The sequence below is a fragment of the Rattus norvegicus genome, chromosome 7 (assembly GCF_021556685.1).
Source record: "Rattus norvegicus strain SHRSP/BbbUtx chromosome 7, alternate assembly SHRSP_T2T, whole genome shotgun sequence".
In the NCBI taxonomy this organism is placed as follows: domain Eukaryota; kingdom Metazoa; phylum Chordata; class Mammalia; order Rodentia; family Muridae; genus Rattus; species Rattus norvegicus.
The window spans coordinates 93,831,154-93,838,999 of record NC_141540.1 but is presented as its reverse complement, the minus strand read 5'-3'; positions in this window follow the sequence as shown (position 1 = coordinate 93,838,999).

Below are 7,846 nucleotides of genomic sequence, written 5' to 3'. Positions count from 1 at the left end.
GTACGTCTTCTTTGATTTCTTTCTTCAGAGACTTGACGTTCTTGTCATACAGATCTTCCACTTGCTTGGTTAGAGTCACACAAAGATATTTTTATATTATTGGTGACTATTGTGCAGGGTGTTGTTTCCCTAATTTCTTTTTCAGCCCATTTGTCTTTTGTGTGGAGGAAGGCTATTGATTTGTTTGAGTTAATTTTATATTCAGTCTCTTTGCTGAAGTTATTTATCAGGTGGAGGAATTCTCTGCTGGAATTTTTAAGGTCACTTACATATACTTTATCATCTGTAAATAGTGATATTTTGACTTTTTCCTTTCCAGTTTGTAGCCCTTTGACCTATTTTGTTGTCTAATTACTCTGATTGAAAATTTGAGTACTATATTGAATAAATAGGGTGGGAATGGGCAACCATGCCTTGTCTCTGATTTTAGTGAGAAGATCCTAAGACCTAATAGGGATGACATTAACAAAAATACCCAACAGAGGGGAGATAGAACCTATGCAGAACACCTCCAGTAGGTAGGCATGACTCCTGGTTGAGGGATGGGGCCACTTACCCATTTCAAATATTTTAACCCAGAACTGTTCCTGTCCAAAAGAAACACAGGAACAAAAAGTGGAACAGAGACTGAAGGAAAGGCCATCCAGAGACTGCCCTACCTTGTGATCCATCCCATCTGCAAATTTCAAACCCCAGCACTATTGCTGATGCCAAGAAGTGCTTGCTGACAGGAGCCTGCTATCGTTGTCCTGTGAGAGGCTCTGCCAGCACCTGACAAATACAGATGCAGATACTCACGGCCAACACTGGACTGAGCCCAGTGACCCAATAGAATAGTTAGGGGATGGACTAAAGGAGCTAAAGGAGATTGCAACCTCATAGTAACAACAGCATCAGCTAATTGGAGCACCCAGGGATCCCAGTGATTAAATCACCAACCAAAGAGAATACATGGATGGGTCCATGACTCCAGATACATATGTAGCAGAAGATTGCCTTATCTGGCATCAGTGGGAGGGGAGACCCTTAGTCCTGTGGAGGCTTGACACCTCAGCATAGGGGGAAGCTAGAGGGGTGAAGTGGGAGTTGGTGGGTGGGGAGAGCACCCTCTTAGAGGCAAAGGGGAGGGAGGAGTGATTGGGGGGTTGCAGAGGGGAGACCGGAAAGGGAGACAACATTTGAAATGCAAATAAATAAAATACAACTAATATAAAATCAAAACCAAGCAAACAAACAAGCAAAAACAAACAAACAAATCCCTAAACCCACAAACCAACTTAGTCTGCAATACTACTTCTGAGCTACTGACCTTGATCAGACTTTTCCAAGCATTCAGCCCTTACCCCCTTTGTCTTCAAAACTAACTTTCATAGCGAAAGAGGATGAGATGAATGGAAAGAGATTACAAGTACTCACTGTGTCTTGCTGTTGAAGAATAAGCGTGTATCTGACCTAGCCACACTTCATCTCCCTCAGCTAATCTTGACTGATCGGCTAACTTCACACTTCTTTCAAGCATCTTTCCTGTTCTTTTCCAAGGACTCTGTGGTCTATGGAGAAAAATTAATAAATATGTAAGGGAGTAAATAGATGCTACAGTGAGAACAGTGCTATGAGAAACTAGAAGACTTAGGTCAGATATTTGAGATTTGCTCAGCTTAATTTAGTTTGTGGGGTGCATTCTCCTGAAAGTAAAAAAAAACATACATATGGACTACATCATGTCTGGAAAACTACTATAATCTTGCCATCTTCCAAATATAGATAGGATATTCCAGATAGATAGTGCTGTGGATGGCAAAAGATAGTGACAGGCCCATGTGATAGTGGCCAAGGTGTGGGAAGGGGGTACTCATATACTCTTGCCTGCATGTGTATTGGGACTAGTGATAAATGCTTTGCAAGCAATTTGTTTCTATGCTCCATGAAGCCTTTATATGTCATATTCATTACTCTAACTTTAATGCCTGGGATGTAACCAGAAAAAATTATGAAATGTTCAAATATTTAAAATGTTGCATATACTTTTATGTACAAATGATAAGAATTGGTAATCATTAGGAACTTAATGTTAAGATTTAGCTATGAGATTATACATTATGTTATTACTTATAATACTAAAAACTGGAAATCGCTCATTTAGGTTTACAAATATGGCATCGTGTAAAAACTTTTATATCATTTCTACCATGGATTATTAGGCATCCATGAATACTGATGTAGCAGAAAAATACATAAAATGTTAGAAAGAGATACATGAGCATATTTTATGAGTTAGTCATAAATAGTGGATAGATTGTTAGAAGTTGTTAAAATAAGAATTTAAAAAAGAATTTCAAACGTGTACCAGAGGCTGAGACATAGACAAACTCAGTTAAAATTCAGAACTAGCAGTGGCTTTTTTGTATGGCTCTTGTGAAGAGGTGTGATGCTCTGCTCATTATGTGGCCCTGGAATCAAGACAGTGAAGTCTAGCAAACTACAGATGGCCACCAGACTCTATGTAAAAAACCTCTGTGTGCCTTCACACTGGAACTTAAGTGCTCTAATCTGGAGAAAAAGATGTGTCCTTTTTCATCCCAGATCAGTGATAAAATTGGTCATATGTCTCATGCATGCAGTTTGAGGAAAGGATTATAATTCTCCCATGTGATTAGAAATGAAAGAATTATAACTATTTTGTATGTAGATTTAGGAACAATATGGAAACAACCAGAGGTCCTGTCTGGTCAAAGCATAGAAATCCAAGTTCATAACTTCTTAGTGATTTCTGGTTGTAGTAGATAAGTCTCTTCATCCATGAGACTGAACAACTCTGTTGAATTACAGTTTTTCTGTGCTGAGTTTAATTTTGGCCAAGGATTTATTTCCTTTGGAATCTTCGTCTTGGGCAAACATCTCACCATCCTACCTTTCAAAAGAAGACATCAATGATGGCATGGCTCATTTGAGCGCCACCATGATGAGCAAGTAAGAAATGGAGAGAAAGAAGAGAGTGAAAAGAGAAATAGGTTTGTGGTTATGAAGAGAAGTGGAACTGGACACACAGCCTGATATAAGTAGCCTGTGTGCCATCTGAGGCCATGGTGTAGTCTTGACTGTGTTGCCACTGAGGGTCATGTCTGGGTTTGTTGTGGCCCTGTAGCAGCAGGGGTCTGTGTCAATGTCTATGTCACCACAAAAAGCTATGCAGACAGTTCTGGTCTGGGCTGCTGCCTGAGGCAGAGCAGAGCTGTCCCTATCCTTCATCTGTACAGGATGGGAGAGCTGGCCCTGCCCTTTGACTGGATGAGAGACCTAACACCCTCCCCATACATACAAAGGCTGTAGCTCTCAGGAGAAAGGTCCTGCTCCTCACCTGGGTAGCACACTAGAGCTGCTGCTAGTAGAGGGTATGTGGGTGAGCTGGTCCTGAGGTCCTGAGAATGGGAAACCTGACCCTGATGGCATGGGCAAAAGAGACAGCCTTGCCTTTTACTAGTAGCGCACAGAACTCCTGGCCCCAATCCTCACCTGGGCAAAGGAGTGGAATGGGTACATAGAACTATTGGGCAGATCAACTCAGTTACCTCTCAGGCCCAGATCCAGGGCTTTGAGTTAGCCTACCCCAACATCCACCCCATGTATGAACTGCTGGAATACATGATAGGGCCAGTCATGCAGAACTAAAGCTGCGAGATCTTCATGACACAGGATAACAACAGGATATTCAAGATGAGTCCATTGATGATCCAGCATTGAAAATGTAGCAGAAGCAGAGGTCTTGAACCACTTGCAATTAACATTTGCAAGTGAAGCTCTTTGGACAGAAAGGATATACTGTGGGACACACTTCAGCTTCTATGGTGAGAGTTTTTGTTTTTCTTTTCTTTGAGAGGAGAGGTTCAAAAGTAGAGGTCAGATACTGATGAACAAGGAGATGAGTGGGATTGTGGTTCATAATGTGAAATCCACAAAGAATCATACAAACTATTTTTTTTTAAATCACAAACACAGCTATTAGTGTTTTAAACTTTTCACCATAGCAAATTGTCATTAAACTTTTAGGCTTGTTATTTCTTAGGTTGCATAACTTTTCAAAAATTTAATCAACTTTGTTAGCTGATTCTGATCAACATCTTGTGCCAATACACACACATACACACACACAAATTTTTTTGTTAGGTACATGCTTCTCTATTTAATATAACTGTAGGTATTTTGAGCTAAATAAAATTCATATATATAAAATGTATTATATATAAATATTATAATATTTTAAGATAATAATATAATATATATTAATTGATAAATGTTAAACTCTGAGTTTAACTACGGTGTGAAAAATTTCCTCTTTTTGTAAGGAAGGAATCAGTTATTGTCTTCTTTTGACATTATACTATAATTACGTAATTTCTTTGTTTTCTTTCCTTCCTACCCAAATCCCCAAATATACTCCACTTCATTGCTTTCTTTCAAATTAACGACTTCTAATTATATTAATATTTGTTATATATATATATATATATATATATATTGAGTTTGTATAATGTTAGGTGTATGCATGTTTTCAGGGCTGACCATTTGGTATTAGATAACCAATTGGCAGGCTCTTCTGTGGGGGAGAGATTGTTTCTCCAGCTTTCAGCATTACATAGGTGTCTGTCGTCTTGTGTTTAGGGTTGTGGCTTTGTGGGTTTTCCTCATCCACTTTGGTGTGTCTATTGTTCTTGTCCTTGTTCAGTACATATTTAGGCCATCATATTGATGAGGCCTTATGGGCATAGCTTCTGACAGTCCTACAAAATACAGTCCCAGTAAATTCTCTGATCTTCTGGCTTTTACAGTTTTCATATAATCAGTATTTTTACCAAGTGGTGATAAGAACAATTGCTTCTTCCAATTCTTCAAATCTCCAAGCATTTCAGATGGTCCCTGTTTGCTACACTTGCTTGGCAGTCTGTCACTTTTATTCTTAGCGCATTGTTTTACTGTAGTATCATTCCCCCTAGAACTAGAAATGTGCAAGTAAATGTTTTATTTTAAGTTTCTGCACGTGATGCTCTTATATGCATAGTATAAAATTTATGCTTAATACAGATTGCTGCACTTTTATCAGCACTAAAGATTCCTCACTATCGACCACCTGGCCACTGAGCCAGCACCACATATTTTGTGGCTTTGATACAGTTGTCTAAGTCTAGGCATGTATTTTTGCATTGAAAAAGATGAGAGAAATACAATCTTAAAGTTTTATAGGGTCCTGAAATTTGATTATAATCGAATGATTTCTTCCCAGGCAACTGGACTGCATATTCAAACTCCTTAGAGATGATAGATAAAGGTTACAGGTCAAATTTTAAAATGGAAAGTACACCTAAAAGACTGGACCATTGGTGTTTTGAAATGTAAGTTAAGTGATTCCAGAAAAGACTATTTTAATGTTAAGTCTTATTGATAATCAATTACTAGTGGATGGCTCCACCATGAGTAGAGGACATTGAGATTAATTCGCCCAATCTCTATAATATTAACCATCCTTCTGATTCCACAGAACTGAACCTTTCATCAGTTGAAGCATCTTCCTTTAGTCATGTTTGTCTTGTATCTTATATTCTAGGGAGTAAACAGGCAATATACAGTGCTCAGAAGCAATGAGAATGCTTTTGGAATAGTCCATATAATAATCCATATACAATGGATTACTGTATATGGTGAATTAGGGGAGGGAATGGAAGAAATTATTTTGGGTAAAATGACAATCAAAAGTGGTGGCAAAGTTGGGACATTTTAGTTGACACTCAAATGAGGGGAAATATAAGCAATAATGAAGATTTAAGGCATGTGCTTACCAAGCTGAGGAAAGAGTGGGTTACAAAGGTCCATACCATGAATGACCCTTAACTCAGTATGTTAGAGAAACAGAAAGAACACCAGGGTGGTAGGAGGGTGGTGGGGAAAAAGGAATGCGGTCATTTCTGAAGAGTTTGACAAGGAATATGTGATGTCCAGCCTGCTGGCTATGTCCCGGAATTTGCATTTTACTCTAAACATGACTGAACCACTGGAAACTTAAGAAGAAAAAAAAAAGAAACCAAATTGTGCTTTAGCATAGTCAGCTTGGCTGGTTGCTGGACAAGGAATGAACTCTTATGAGGAGTGGTGACAGTGCCCCAGGTGTAATGGTGACTTCAGTTATAAATGGAGAAATGGAGTGATAATAAGTGGTGAGCTCTTGAATATGTTTTAGAAATAAGCATGGGTAACATTTGTGCATAAATTGTTTGAGAGGTGTAAGGAAAGAAAAGAAAATGAAAGTTATTTCTACCTTTTTGGCTTAAGAAGCTTGGTAGTGGTGACATCATTAACAGATAAAGAAGATGGATGTGGGTAAATGGAGAATTTTATCTTGAACATACTAAATTTAATATGTTTGTTAGATAGCTAAGAGGTGATGTCAAGTAGGCAGTTGGATAAATAAATCTAGAGCCCAAGGGAGTGTTAAGAGCTGGGGATAGAAGTTTATGAGTCATTGGTACAGAAATATTATTTTAAGCTACACAAGAGAATGAGATCACCTAGGAAAGGAATTTAGCACGAACAGAGGGTGGAGGACAAAGCTAAGGGTTAGCAGAGGAGAAGGACGCAGACATGGAGTTTGAGGAGGAGGTGGATGTAAGAACTGTTCAGAAAACCAAGAGGACTCATCACTGCAAAGAGAATGCTCCATGTTAAAGTCCATTAGCGTCCTATTTCATCTTCTGTGTTCTATTTCCCCCACAAACTGTTCTGCCCCTCAGCGTTTGATACCACTGGAAAGGAAGTATAGCACAGGAATGTGATTATTATTTGATTGTTTCCTACTTGGTTGAATATATTATCTGAATTAAAGGCATAAAATTAATCAGCAGGGTCATTTGTCTCTATTTCAGTATAGGCTTCACCAACAAGAAAGGTACCATGACCATGGGCTTTAACCAGTGCAGGCAGGTCATGTAACCTGTCAGAGCCTTCTTTTCCTCATGGCTATTTTTGGATACTAATTCTTCTACATGGGTTTATTGTGGGGATTAACTGATGTGCACAAAGCACTGAGCTCAGGGTAAGAGGGTAAGTAGATCACAAGTGGTCATTTTTAATCATTTCTTTCCCATCCTCTGACTGACTGACTCTGAAGTTGTATTGGTATCAAGTAATTCTCAGAAGATGATGCCATGAGTTGAATATGAAGCCTCCTTCCAAAAAGCTTATATCCTCAGCAAGTGGTTCTATTTCAGAATGTTCTGGAAACTTTAGGAAGTGGGTCACTAGAGGTGTGTCTTTAGAGATTGCATCTTGTCATACCCCCTGCGTTATTTCTGTTTGTGCTTCTTAACTACTATGAAGTGTACAGCCCAGGCCAAATGCATGCACTGCCCTAATGTTCTGCCTCATCACAGGCTTGGGGTCTATGAAGCCAAGAAACATGGACTGAAACTAGGAAATAAATCAGTTCCTCACTCCCTTAATATGCTTTTTTTAAAAAAAGAAAAAAAGGTTTTGGTCATAGGAATATAAAGGTAGCTGCATAGATCAGTAGGGTAATCCACTGGAAGTATGCTGGAGAACATGGAGATGGAATTGTTGTAAGATGCAAACCAAGGATTCAACATGATGAGCAAATATTCTAATGCCGCCACTTCACAAATGCATGTCTCTTTCAGAGCTCGTATTTATGAAACTGGAGTAAATATTGTTTTAAATGCTGTGGCTTAAGAGATAGGCACTGGCTGCAGTGCTTCTCTGGTGGAGAAATGTCTGGACTGTAGTAGCAGGCTGCCAGGGAGCAGGTAGGGTGGGAATAGAGACCTCTACAGAGCTGAGAAAG